We start from the raw sequence: 12303 nt of genomic DNA, 5'->3' as shown, positions 1-12303 counted from the left end.
TTTTTTCTTGTTTTTAAGCTTTGACATTTTAATTTTGATGTGTCTTGATGTGGGTCTTTTTGAGTTCATCTTATTTATAACTCTTTGGATATGAATGTTTTTCATCCCCAGGTTAGGGAAATTTTCATCCATTATTTCTTCAAATTAGTTTTCTGTCCCTTTCTCTCTCTTCTTCTTCTAGAATCCCTATGATATGAAGGTTTGTTCTCTTCATGTTGCCCAAGAAATTTCTTTACCTATCCTCATTAAAAAAAATTATTTTCTCTTTCTCCTGTTCAGTTTGAGTGTTGTCCCTTACCCTGTCTTCCAGATTGATGATATGTTCTTCTGTATTACTAGTTTGCTGTTGATTCCTTATAAATTCCCTGTGATGTATTTTTCATTTTAGTTATTGTATTCTTCTAGTTTCTATAGATTAGGTGGACAGCCACGTATCCTAAACTTGAAGGAATGGTCTTGTGTATGGTAACTTTTGCTGTGCTTAATGACTTTTGCTAGTTGACTAAAGCTGTGGTTGGCATGGGCTAGGGGTCCCAGGCTCTCCATGAAGTGAGAGACTTGGAAGGACAGCTAAAGTTGAAGTATGCCAAGATTGGTGTGGTTTCCGGGCTCTACATGCAACAGATACCTTAGCAAAACAGATAAAGCTGAAATGGGTACAAGCTGGGTGTTTCCAGAGGTACTCCACACAGTAGGTACCCTGACAGGACAGCTGGAGCTTAGGCAGTATGCAGGCTGAGAGCTCCCTGGGTTTTCCATGCAATGGGTGCCCTGGCAGGATAGCTAAAGCTGAAATGAGTACAAGCTGGGGTGTCCCTGGGATACTTAATGCAGGGGGTGTCCTGGCCAGGTGACTGGAGCCAAGGCTAGCATGGTTGAAGGTTCTAGGATACTTTATGTAGGGTGCCTTGGCAAGGTGGATGAAACCAAAGCAGGCATGGGCTGAAGTTTTGAGGGTGCTGGATCTGAAGCATGTGTCACCTGAGAGGTCCAGGAATGCTCTTTGCAAGTTTGCCTTAGCAAACTATCAGAACCTGAAGTGATGTGGGCCTGGAGTGTTCCAGGGTGCTCTGCACCTGTTACTTGGTGTAGAGTCTGGAGCCATGATGAATGCTAACCAGCTCCATGGCCACCTTAGCAGGACAGCTAGGGCTAGTGTAGGCTAGGGTCCTGGAACTCAATGGGGAAGCAGGCTGGTTGGGGTGCCTGAATCCTGCTCTGGTCTGACTTTTCAAGGTGAAGAAGGGAGTATAAGCCATGTTGCTTGCCAGTCTGTCTGACCACAGAGAGTTATAGATGCTCCTCCACTGTTTGGCAGAGATCTAGGGCTGAATCTTTTATACACTATTTGATCTATTAAATGTGGCTTCTTTTCTGTGCCTAAGAACAAAGGAATGTGCTCCTGATCCCTCAGTACTATCTCTTCTCACTGTAGTTTGCAGCTTCTGGGATGAAGTTTGGTACTGAGTATCCTTTTTACTCGCTGTTCTCTTTTGCTGTTTCATCTTTTGCTGTGTAGAAGCTGTTCAGTCAGCCCTCAGTTCTTCTTCAGGAGGAATTGTACTATAAATAAGTATAATTTGTTGTGTCCTGTGGAGAAGGTGAGTTCAGGGTCTTCCAAGGTTGCCATCTCGGACTGGAACCTTGTCAACATTTCTTCTCCTTGTTTCTGTGTGTGTGTGTGTGTGTGTGTGTGTGTGTGTGTGTGTGTGTATCTTCATGCGTTGTGGTTGAGACTCTTGGCTGTCCTCTCTTATAATAGAATCTCTGATGATTCCTTGTAGCTAGGTGTAGACTTTGGAGTAATTTATCTCAAATGGAATATTGTCAAACTTTTATGTGAAACTTATGGAATGTGTCTTCCTTTGTTCATTTCTTTGCATTGCTGACTGGAATTTAGCTGTGATGTCAGATGTCTGGAGCCCAAGCATCCATCTTGGACCTTGAAGAGAAGCTTGGGTAGGGGTGGAAAAGGAGCAAGGTAGGAGGTTGACATCCTGGAGTGCCACATTAGCTCTTTTCTCCTTGTCTTCCAACTTTGTTTATGTGAGAGAGAAATATCTTGTTTAAGCCACTCTATTCATGCGTTTTGTAACATGCAGGAAAATCCATTTCTGATGACACTTGTATATTTATTCTACAGATTTGATATATAATCAAGGAGTTGTTACTTTGCAGCTAGACTGACCTTTAAAGCAGTGGTTTCCAAAACGAGTAAGCATATACTACAGAATGTGTAAGATACATCAGGGTATAGGAGGAAAATATTAGAACATTTCTTTGAAAAATTCTAATAATAATATAATAAGGTAGAAGTGAAGATTTACTAATATTTGATTAATGAATTGACTGTGATTCCTTGGCTCTATGTGTTGAACAATCACATAGCCTAAGGAAAATTTTACAATATGGAAGGATCAGTGGTCACATCCTCCATTCTTGGTTTGTTTTTAGCATATTGCAATAATTAGCACGTTGCTTGGGTTGGTTACAAAGAATTACAGATTATATTCTCTCGTTTCATTTTAGCTAAAGTAACCTTTATAAGATAGCTAAATGCTTAACATTTTAGGAGAGAAACTATGAATTGAGGATAATCTCAACACATATGAACAGCAAGAAAATGGCAGAGCAGACACTTTCCCTATCCTGTAATTTGAGTTTTCGTAAACTATGAGGTGATTGCACCACACTTACTTACCTCACTAAAACATTAGTATTATTTTTGGTGTGAAGGGACAGTCTGGTATTTAGTAAATAAAAAATATTGTGTATTCCATATTAATCTTTTCACTTATAATTTCTATTTTTGTATATGTTGATAGTGTACATAATATAAGTAATTAATATATAATTTATAAATAAATGTATGTATATGTGGGTGAGGGATTATTTTTCTGATGAGGTGAATTTTTTAAACCTTTTTTGTTTTTTAAGTTTGGAGAAGTTAAAAAAGCTAAAAACTTTATTTCTAAGCCCTCCTGGCCAGAGATTGGAAAAGATGAAGTGAGGGATAGGCCTCCTTCTTGCAGTTAAGTGAGGCTATTGCCGAACTAAAATTGTGATAACTCCATGCTCAGCTTGAAAAGAGATTATGATAAACAAGTTTTGTTTCTCCTCTCTTATAGTTTCCCAGCAGGTCTGGCCTGAGGCCCAGGATGGAAGGAAATACAGAAACTGGGGATAATAGTAGTAATAACCAGTGTTATCCACTGAAATTTATCGTAATTCTTGAGCATCTTTCTTGAATCAGGCTTACATGCTGACATTGAGCAGTTAAGTCAGCTCATTTTAACTCATTGGATATGTGGGATCACTGTTAGAACAGTATTTTCTGATATTAAAATTGAGAAATTTATGTTCAATGCCATTCTCAAACTGTCTAAAAATACAGCTATTCTTTTATAAGAGCTAAGATTGTGGACAATACATCTTTTATTTTTGCTATTGTGACAATAATTTATTGGTATAAATTTCTTCCAGTTTAAGTTTAAGAATACTTATCAATGGGATTTCAGAAGATTTGTATCTGACTAAGATAAATGCCAGAAATGTGTTGTTATGCTAAAACATGGTAAAATATCATTTTCCAGAAAGGGGGAATGCTCATTGTTTTTTTTTTTTTCCACCAAGAATGAGATGCAAAGTAGAATCCAAGGCGTAAGAATGATGTATAGTGAAACCAGTATGGATGACTGTTTCATCAACCTTTCCATCTTTCCTGTGTCATTTCTGATATTGACTAAACAGGGATATTTACATTGCTTATTTCATGTTTTGGGATTTGTGTGTGTGGGTAGCTATCTTATCACTCACTTCTACAGGTTCAATCACCAGCAACAATAGTCTCAATGAATTCCAAACCTGAATTTAATTATGGAGGGAGTGGGAGCTGTGAGTATGTGAGTATGAATTAAATCACAGGAGTTTGGGAGGATGGTGATGGGTGAAATGTGGGTATGGTAGGCAGCTGGGTGAGAAGATGTGGTTGTCTTTTAGTTTAGGGAGTATAAGTGACAGTTAGGACTGTGGTGACTTTGTTTCAGATATCCTATATAATAGGTAACAGAAAACTAGAAAGGTAGAGATGAGTGATGTTGCAGAAACCTTTCTCTGTTCTGGACAGTACTCTTTGAAGTAGTTGAAAATTACCCAGTGAGCAAAGAAAAAGGCAAATGGAGAATCCAGTGGTGTTTTATAAAAATGACCAGCAACTATAGTTTATAGGCTCTCATAGGTTAAAAATGATTGTGACCTCTCTTTCTTAATAGCTTTATTAAGATATAATACACATTCCATATAACTCACCCATCTAAATTTTGCAGTTTAATGACTTTTATTATATTCTCAGAGTTGTGCATGCATCAACATAAAACAATTTTAGAATATTTTTACTACCCCAGAAAGAGACCTCCTACCCCTTAACTGTTCCCCATAATCCCTCCATCTTCATCAGCACTAGGCAACTACTAATCTGTTTTTTTTTTCTAATCTGCTTTTATTTCAATATAGATATGCTTATTCTAGACCTTCCACAAAAATGGAGTCAAATAACATGTGGTCCTTTATGACTGGCTTCTGTCACTTAGCATCTATTTCAAGGTTTATCCATGTTTTAGTATGTATTACTATGTGTCAGTGTTTCATTTCTTTTTATTGATGAATACTATTATATTGTAAGGATATACCATACTTTATTCACTCATCACTTGATGAGCATTTGAGTTATTTCTACACTTTGGCTATTATGAATAATGCTATTATGAATATCCATGCACATATTTTTATGTGGATGTACATTTTCATTTCTCTTGGGTATTTCTTAGGAGTGGAATTGCTAGGATATATGGTAATGGTTTTTAAACTTTGAAGAACTTGCAGACTATTTACCCATGTGATTGCATCATTTTATATTCCCATCAGCAATGTCTGAGCATTCTAATTTCTCCTCATCTTCGTCAACACTTATTTGGGTTTTTTGATTATGGCCATTCTAGTGGATGTGAAGTAGTATATCATTGTGGTTTTGATTTGCATTTCTCTGGTGATTAATGATGTTAAGCATCCTTACATTTGCTTATTGGCCATGTATATATCTAATTTGGAAAGATGTTTAGGGTTATTCTACTTCGCTTTTTATTATTGAGTTCTAAGAGTTCTTTGTATATTCTGAATACAAATCTGTTATCAGATCTCTAATTTGCAAACATTTTCTCCCATTCTTTGGGTTATCTTTTCATTTTCTTGATGCAGTTCTTTGAAGGATAATTTCTCTTTAAGAGCATATTTTAGAGGATGTTTGAGCCTGGGCTTTCTTGAAAGCATTGCTGGAGGCAAAACTCACTCATATGAGTTGCTGGTAAGTTTTGCTTGGAAGTAATTTCAGGGACAAGCGTGAGGGATGGGGAGATGGGACCACAGAAGGAGGGAAAGACAAAAACATGAGGTATAATTGAAATAGCCACTCGTATGAGTGACTGGCACCTGGTCGTTGCTGGGACTTTCTGAGGAGCTTTATCAAATGTGTCACAAGAACTTCAACTGTGGGACTCCTGGGTGGCTTAGCGGTTGAGGGTCTGCCTTCAGCCTCGGGGCATGATCCCAGAGTTCCAGGATTGAGTCCCCATATTGGACTCCCTGAGGGGAGCCTGCTTCTCCCTCTGCCTATGTTTCTGCCTTCTCTCTGTATCTCTCATGAATAAATAAATAAAATCTTAAAAAGAAAAAAAAAAAAAACTTCACCTGTGGGACAAAAGTGGGGAGTATTTAGCTATCAGTTCCCAATCACGCACTTGTTAAGGGTGGTCCCAAGGGTATTAACTTCTGGGATGTGCATGTGAGTACCATGCTGGTTTCTGATGGCATCCCATGGTGTGTATTGGAGGAGGTAGGAAGCAGGAGGTGTATTCCACAGATCCCAGGTGAAGAGCTCTTGAGTGGTACCTGCTTTAAGCTGCTGAAACCTCCACTGAAGTTGCCATTGTAGAAGGGGCTGGGGCAAAGGGTAGACCAAGGGAATCTGAAGTAGTGCGCAAGCAATATCTATTGTAATAGGTAACAAAATACTAAGATTTATGAAAATGGCACAGTCATCTCATGAAGAAAGTATTCCTAAAAATCCCTTATGATTAAGATAAGGTAAACTAACATTGTGGATCATTTCTGGTGATAATATGGTTCATTTGAATAGTAATTAGCAGTGAAGTGTTTTTGAAAGTATCTCATTTAATTCTTACAGCTCTGAGAAGTAGGTATTATTAGTTTCTTTCTTCAGATGAGAGAATGGAGATGATGAAATCACTTGCTCAAGGCCACACAGTGAATTTTGTTGCTGCTTGATACTTATTCAAAGCTCAGTGAGAGAAATATTGGGGCTGCGCTGTCTGAAATAAATATAATCTACTCATTCCTCCCGATGAGGAGTTTCAAATTCATATGAGTTCTGGGGGCTGAGGAGGCAGAGCTGATGACTGAGGTGGTCAGAGAGGGGACAGTGAGTACGAGATAGATGCTCTCCAGTTTCTGGTGACATCCTCAGGTGGGGATGTGGCTCGGTGGGCCAGATCTGCTAAGTAAAAAACAAGCACACATTGGATGTGCACCTTATTTGGAACTTTCAATTCGAATGTGGGAAATAATAATAATAAACCCCACACAGACCCATGAAAATACATCTGTGGCCTAGATGTAGCTTATTTTGTGCCGGTTTGTGGCTTCTACTGCAGGTACTTGAAGCCCCCATCAGGGAACTGTACCTAACACATCATTTAGTCTCTTTTGTAGAACTGGTTTTATAGCACTGTGCTTTCGGAACATTGTACTTTGGCTTACATCAAGGTACATGAGGTACGTGATAGGAAACTCATTCTTGCGTTTATTCTAAGGCTATTTGGAGGACATTGTTCACTGCATTAGTCCTCATTATAAAAACCCAATGGGAAAAATTTCTCTCTGGATTCAGTGACAGTAATAGTTGCATTCTTAATGAAAAACTTTGTTTTAGTCTTATGGATGCTGTAAATTACGTAACTGGGCATGCATTTTCATTTGTCTTGCCTTCCAGAAGGTTTAGAACCAAATTTGTGACCTATAATAACAAAATAATAAGGTAATAATGACATTATTTGAGTGTTGATCTTACAGTGATTTTTTTTCATTTTCTTCTCTTACTTTGACTTTGCTCCATTTCACTTCTTCTTGAAAATAATCTTCCACTGAATGCATTTTAAAGCTGCTGCACACATGTAGTAAGGCATAAATGATATATCTAGTGAAGGTTAGAATCTGAATTTAAACTCAAAGCTTCAATTCTAAGTCCAAGCTCTCTCCTTTGTGATCCAATTTAACTCATGTCTTTGGTCTCTGAAACTAAAAGTAGTTGGGTTGGCAGGGGCATGTGATTGGCTGTTTTAGTCCAATGCAGTTGCTTTTATTTTTTACAAAATGTACTTCTTGGTATGTGTGTGTGTGTGTGTGTGTGTGTGTGTGTGTGTACATGCACACATGGATGCCATAAAGTTTAGAAAGAGGTCAAAAGGTGCTTAAAACTGATAACTCCTCTATATAGTCATAGCAGGGCAGCAAAATTTTGACTCTGAGCTTAATGAAAATTAACATCTACCTTCTCTCAATTTTAGGCCATTCAGATTTATTTGGAGAGAAGGTGTGTTAATGGGAAAGCTCTGAATGTGTGTGTGTGTGTGTGTGTGTGTGTGTGTGCGCGCGCATATATTAGATCCAGTTGTGTATGCTGAGCTTGCCGGGAACCAGAGGTAATAATACTTGGGAGAAGATGAGAGAACCATGCATGATCAGATCAGCTCAGGTCAGGAAAGTTGTGCAGCTGGAAGAAAGCACAGCACATGTTCTAGTCACTGCTATCTCAGAGGGTCACTCAAGAAGCTTCAGTACCACACTTGCTCTCACATACTTCTTTAGTCCTAAAGTTTTGGAAAACTCATTGTGCAGCTCTAAAGGAGCCCCAGAATTGTCCCTGCCTATCCCATTATTGTATTATTAACTTATCTCCAAACCTATTCAGTTTCTTATTCTTTACCTTTGGGCATTTAATTTATCTTAAACCTTATAGGGCTATGAAAGCTTTCCAGAAGTCAAAAGTCTTCTGTTATTAAGCAAGACTGCATTTTTTCAGCATTTCCAGAACAGCAGATTTTATAACCTCCTTTGGAAACACCTTTTGGCATTTAATCAGTTCTCACCTTAACTTAGCCTTCATCCCTCCAGCTGTGTCTTGAGCACAGTTCTAAGTGAGAAAAAAAAAGTCAATGATCTATACCAGTGTTTCTAAAACTTTGTATACAAAAACCCAAGGTACTTGTTAAAAATCAGATTCTCAGGGTACCGGCATCATAGGGACAGATGAGAAGAATCTTGGGTAGATCAAGGACTCTATAATGTTTTCAAGCACTGGAGATGTGTTGCTTTTCCATACTTCAAGAAGCACTATTCTATACTTTCGACCAGTGGGCCTTGGACTTTGGAATGCAGTTCGTGAATTTTAAATATGTTGCCTACCCATCTTTCTGGAGAACAGACTTTATAGATCAGATAATGGAATTCATAGAAACACTTGCTGATGTTCACCAGTGTTTTTGAGATATATAGCATTAGATCATCTCTACTGTTCTCCATGAGTTTCAAGTTATTTACTTTCTTTTTGCTTGATTACACTTAAATGTGTTAAATGTTGTATTTAATATTACAGAAATATCCACACTTTAAATTATATGTAATTAAGTAATGTATAAATCAGCATTTATCATAGTTCTTGTCCTTCTGGAGTAAAATTTCTTACTGTATATACTAAAAAAGCTATGCTGCTCACTTACATGGGTAATTTTGCGTAGTAGATTAAATATAAAACAAAAAATGTACAGAAATGTAGGAAGAATAACATAACAAATACCCAGATACCTATCATCTGAGATTAACAAGTGTTGCTATGTTACAGTATTTAATTCATAGTTATTTTATTTTTAATACAATGTTATAGATAAAATTGAAGTGTCATTTGGATTCTGACCTCTCCAATTTCCATTTCCCTCCTCATCTTGTCATAAGCAAATCTTAATCCACGTGCATATTTTTTTTCTTTAAAATAAATTTCCAGAAACCTACCTGATGAGTCAGAAAGCATAAGAATTTAAAATCTTGCCAAAATTGCTCTGAAGTGGTATCAGTTTGTATTACTGCCACTGTACATGAGCTGGCTCTTTTCTGTTAGGCCATTACCAATGGAAATTGGGGATTTATCATTAGTAGTAATTCCAAGTTCTACAGGTATAGGTAGTATATCATTGTTTGAATTTAATTTTATTACCATTGAGTTTAAACATTTTTTTGAATATAGTCATACATTTACATTGTTCAGAAGCCAGAAAGTATTAAAGGCCTTTTAATCACTTTAAAAGAAAATTCTCCTCCATTTTTGAATTCCAACCCCTGCAAAGTAACCACTATTTTTAGTGAATTTCTCTGCTTCCATTATTTCTGTATGCATATTTGAATATCATATTGGCATTTCACTAGATTTCTATCCCTCCTTCTCCCTCAACATACCAAAGTTAGCATATTTGTTCACTATTCCGTACCATGATTTTTTTTTCTACATGGCAGTATAGCTCATGGATGTTACTGTAATGGTACATAGAAAGGTCCCTTATTTCTTTTCCCTGTTGCACAGTATTCCATGATACATCTGTGCCATACTTTATGTAACCAGCCCCTATCGGTAGATATTTGGATTGTTTCCTTACTCGTGCTATTATACCTGGCTTTGAGTCATTTCAAATGTGTGGCAGTGGATTTGCTGAGTCAGAAAGTATATTCATTTATCATTTTGATAAATATTGTCAGATTGTTCTCTTTAGGTGCTGCACTAATTTACTGAAGAGATACATGGAATGCATTGTTTCCTCGCAATCTTACTAACTGAAGTTTTATCAGACTTTTGAGAATTTGCCAGTCTGACAAGTGAAAAAGTTTCTAAGTGTATTTCTGTCTTAATGTTCTGCCACTTGAGTGAACTGAGCATCTTTTCGTATTTTTGAGAGTAATTATATTTATGTGAACTCCCTGCTCGTATCTTTTAGCCATTATTATATTGAATTTTTCTTTTCCTTATCAATTTCTAAAAACCTTTGGTGTATTAGAGGGGCTATTCTTTGTCTCCAATTTGAGTTGAAAATCTTTTTTTTTTTTTTTAGTTGTCTTTTGACTTTGCTTGTAACTTTTATTGCCAACGGTATCTAACGTCTTTTTGTGTGTGTGTGTGTATGTGTGTATAATTAAATGTATTGACTTTATCTCATGTTAGATTCTGGATTTTGAGTCATAGGTAAAAGGACCTTATAATGCAATTCTTCTACGTCTTCTTTTGTTACTTTTATTACTTCATTTGAAAATCATTTTAATCTTTGTTCCATTTGGAACAAAGCATGATGTGGGAATTACACATTTAACTATTTTTTCCAGAAGACTACTGAATTGCCCCAACATGATTTCCAGGTTAATCTGTTTTCCCCATTGGTTTGAGATTCCATCTTTATCAGATAGTGAATTACCATATATATTTGAGTCTATTTCTGGATTTCCTTTTCTACACTGCTGATCTATTCATGTACCACTACAATACTGATTTGATCATTGTTATTTAATAAAATGTTTTAATATCTGATCATGGCAATCCTTTTGGTCTTTTTTTCAGCTTTTCTCCTCTCACTCTTCTATTTGATCATTTTTCTATATGAAGTTTAACTTCTCTAGTTTAAGAAAAATAAATCTGGGGGCATTGTTTAAATTTGTACATTTCTCCCCCCCCCCCCCCCACTCCCCGGGCCAGCCCCTCTATACATTTCTTTAAGGAGAATTAAGATTGGGAATCCCTGGGTGGCTCAGCAGTTAAGTGCCTGCCTTTGGCCCAGGGCATGATCCTGGAGACCGGGGATCAAGTCCCACGTCAGGCTCCCGCATGGAGCCTGCTTCTCCGTCTGCCTGTGTCTCTGCCTCTGTCTCTGTCTCTCTCTCTTTCTCTTTGTGTGTGTTTGTCTCTCATGAATAAATAAATAAAATCTTTAAAAAAAAGGAGAATTAAGATTATGATATTGAGTTTTTCTTCTCAAGAACATGGCATATCTTTCCATTTGTTTCTGTTTTCTTCTGTGTCTTTTGGCAGTGCTTTAAAGTTTTGCTCATAATAGTTTTATGCATTTCTTATATTTAATTGTTGGTATTTCATCTTTTTCAACTCTGTTATGTAGATCTCTCACCAATTCTGCTTTCTACCTTGCTGCTATTTCTATTCATGAAAATATATATTTCCTAATCTGCTGTGAAGATTACTGTCATCTATTGAATTTTAAATTATAATAACTTCATTTTTACATTCACAGAACTTCTGTTTCCTTATTAAAGCTCAGCTGGAGCTGTCTTCATAGTGTTCTGGTCTTTCGTTATAGTTTATTCTTTTAGCTTCTTAATATTTCTAAGAAGTCTATTTTATTGTCTTTTTCAGCTCTAAGGGTTCAACCTCAGCTGTTTTTGGAGTCTTTTCTGTTTTGGAGTCTCTGCCCTCAGGGCACTTTCTTTCTTAGGTGATTTCAAATTTTTTACTCTAAATATCTCTTCTGCTGGGCTACTTTTCCCCCTCAGGGGTCCCTTGAGACCCTGGTTGTGAAAGTATTCCTACAACAGTTTATACATACTTCTTCCAGAGCCTTAACATTTCCAATGGTTGTGGAGAGCTTTGTATCTTAATTTCTTGTCTTCAGGATGCCTTACCTTATAGTTAGTGGAGATTGAGACCGCACATTCCTGGGGTTTGATGTCTCATGAGTTTATTTTTATCATCCCTTAGAGCCCTGGACAGATAGCAGACTTCTTACTCTTTCTCCAGGATTTTTGAATTATTTTTTCATGGAAGTGACAGCTCTTCAACGTCGCGTATTATGCAGAGGGTTTTATTTCAGTTTCTCTGCTTACTATACGATTGGAGGTCAGCCTTTTGTTCCTGAGGGAGTGTTTACACTCCAAGCTCTCATGTACCTTGGGCCTACATCTTCTCCTCTAAGGAGTCTTAGAATTGATAAGGCAACGTTGTCTAAACAAAAGTTGAAATGAGTAAGACTGTATGTAACACTGGGAAATATCAGAAAAGAACAATCATGTGAGTGTGGAGAAATTTCTTCCCATTCTTGTAGGAAAACATTGGAGAGACAGACTATAGTGATTTTTTTTTCCTACATGAATGCCCCAGAGTTTTTTTGTCAGTTTGTGCCCTTGCTT

The 12303-nt window shown here is 37.1% G+C and overlaps 1 long non-coding RNA gene across 2 annotated transcripts in view; it reads left to right on the top strand.

The window, feature by feature from the left end:
• Nucleotides 1–1485: 1485 nt before the first annotated feature.
• Nucleotides 1486–12303, top strand: part of LOC140609543 (uncharacterized) — a 232888-nt gene continuing 222070 nt past the window's right edge. For both annotated transcript variants that reach the window (XR_012011351.1, XR_012011350.1), the window contains exons 1-2: nt 1486–1601; nt 1901–1981. This is a non-coding gene — a long non-coding RNA (uncharacterized lncRNA). The remainder of the gene's footprint in view (nt 1602–1900; nt 1982–12303) is intronic.

The sequence above is a fragment of the Canis lupus genome, chromosome 18 (genome assembly GCF_048164855.1).
Source record: "Canis lupus baileyi chromosome 18, mCanLup2.hap1, whole genome shotgun sequence".
NCBI lineage: Eukaryota > Metazoa > Chordata > Mammalia > Carnivora > Canidae > Canis > Canis lupus.
Note: the sequence above shows the minus strand (reverse complement) of the source record. Positions and strands in the feature narration are given on the sequence as shown.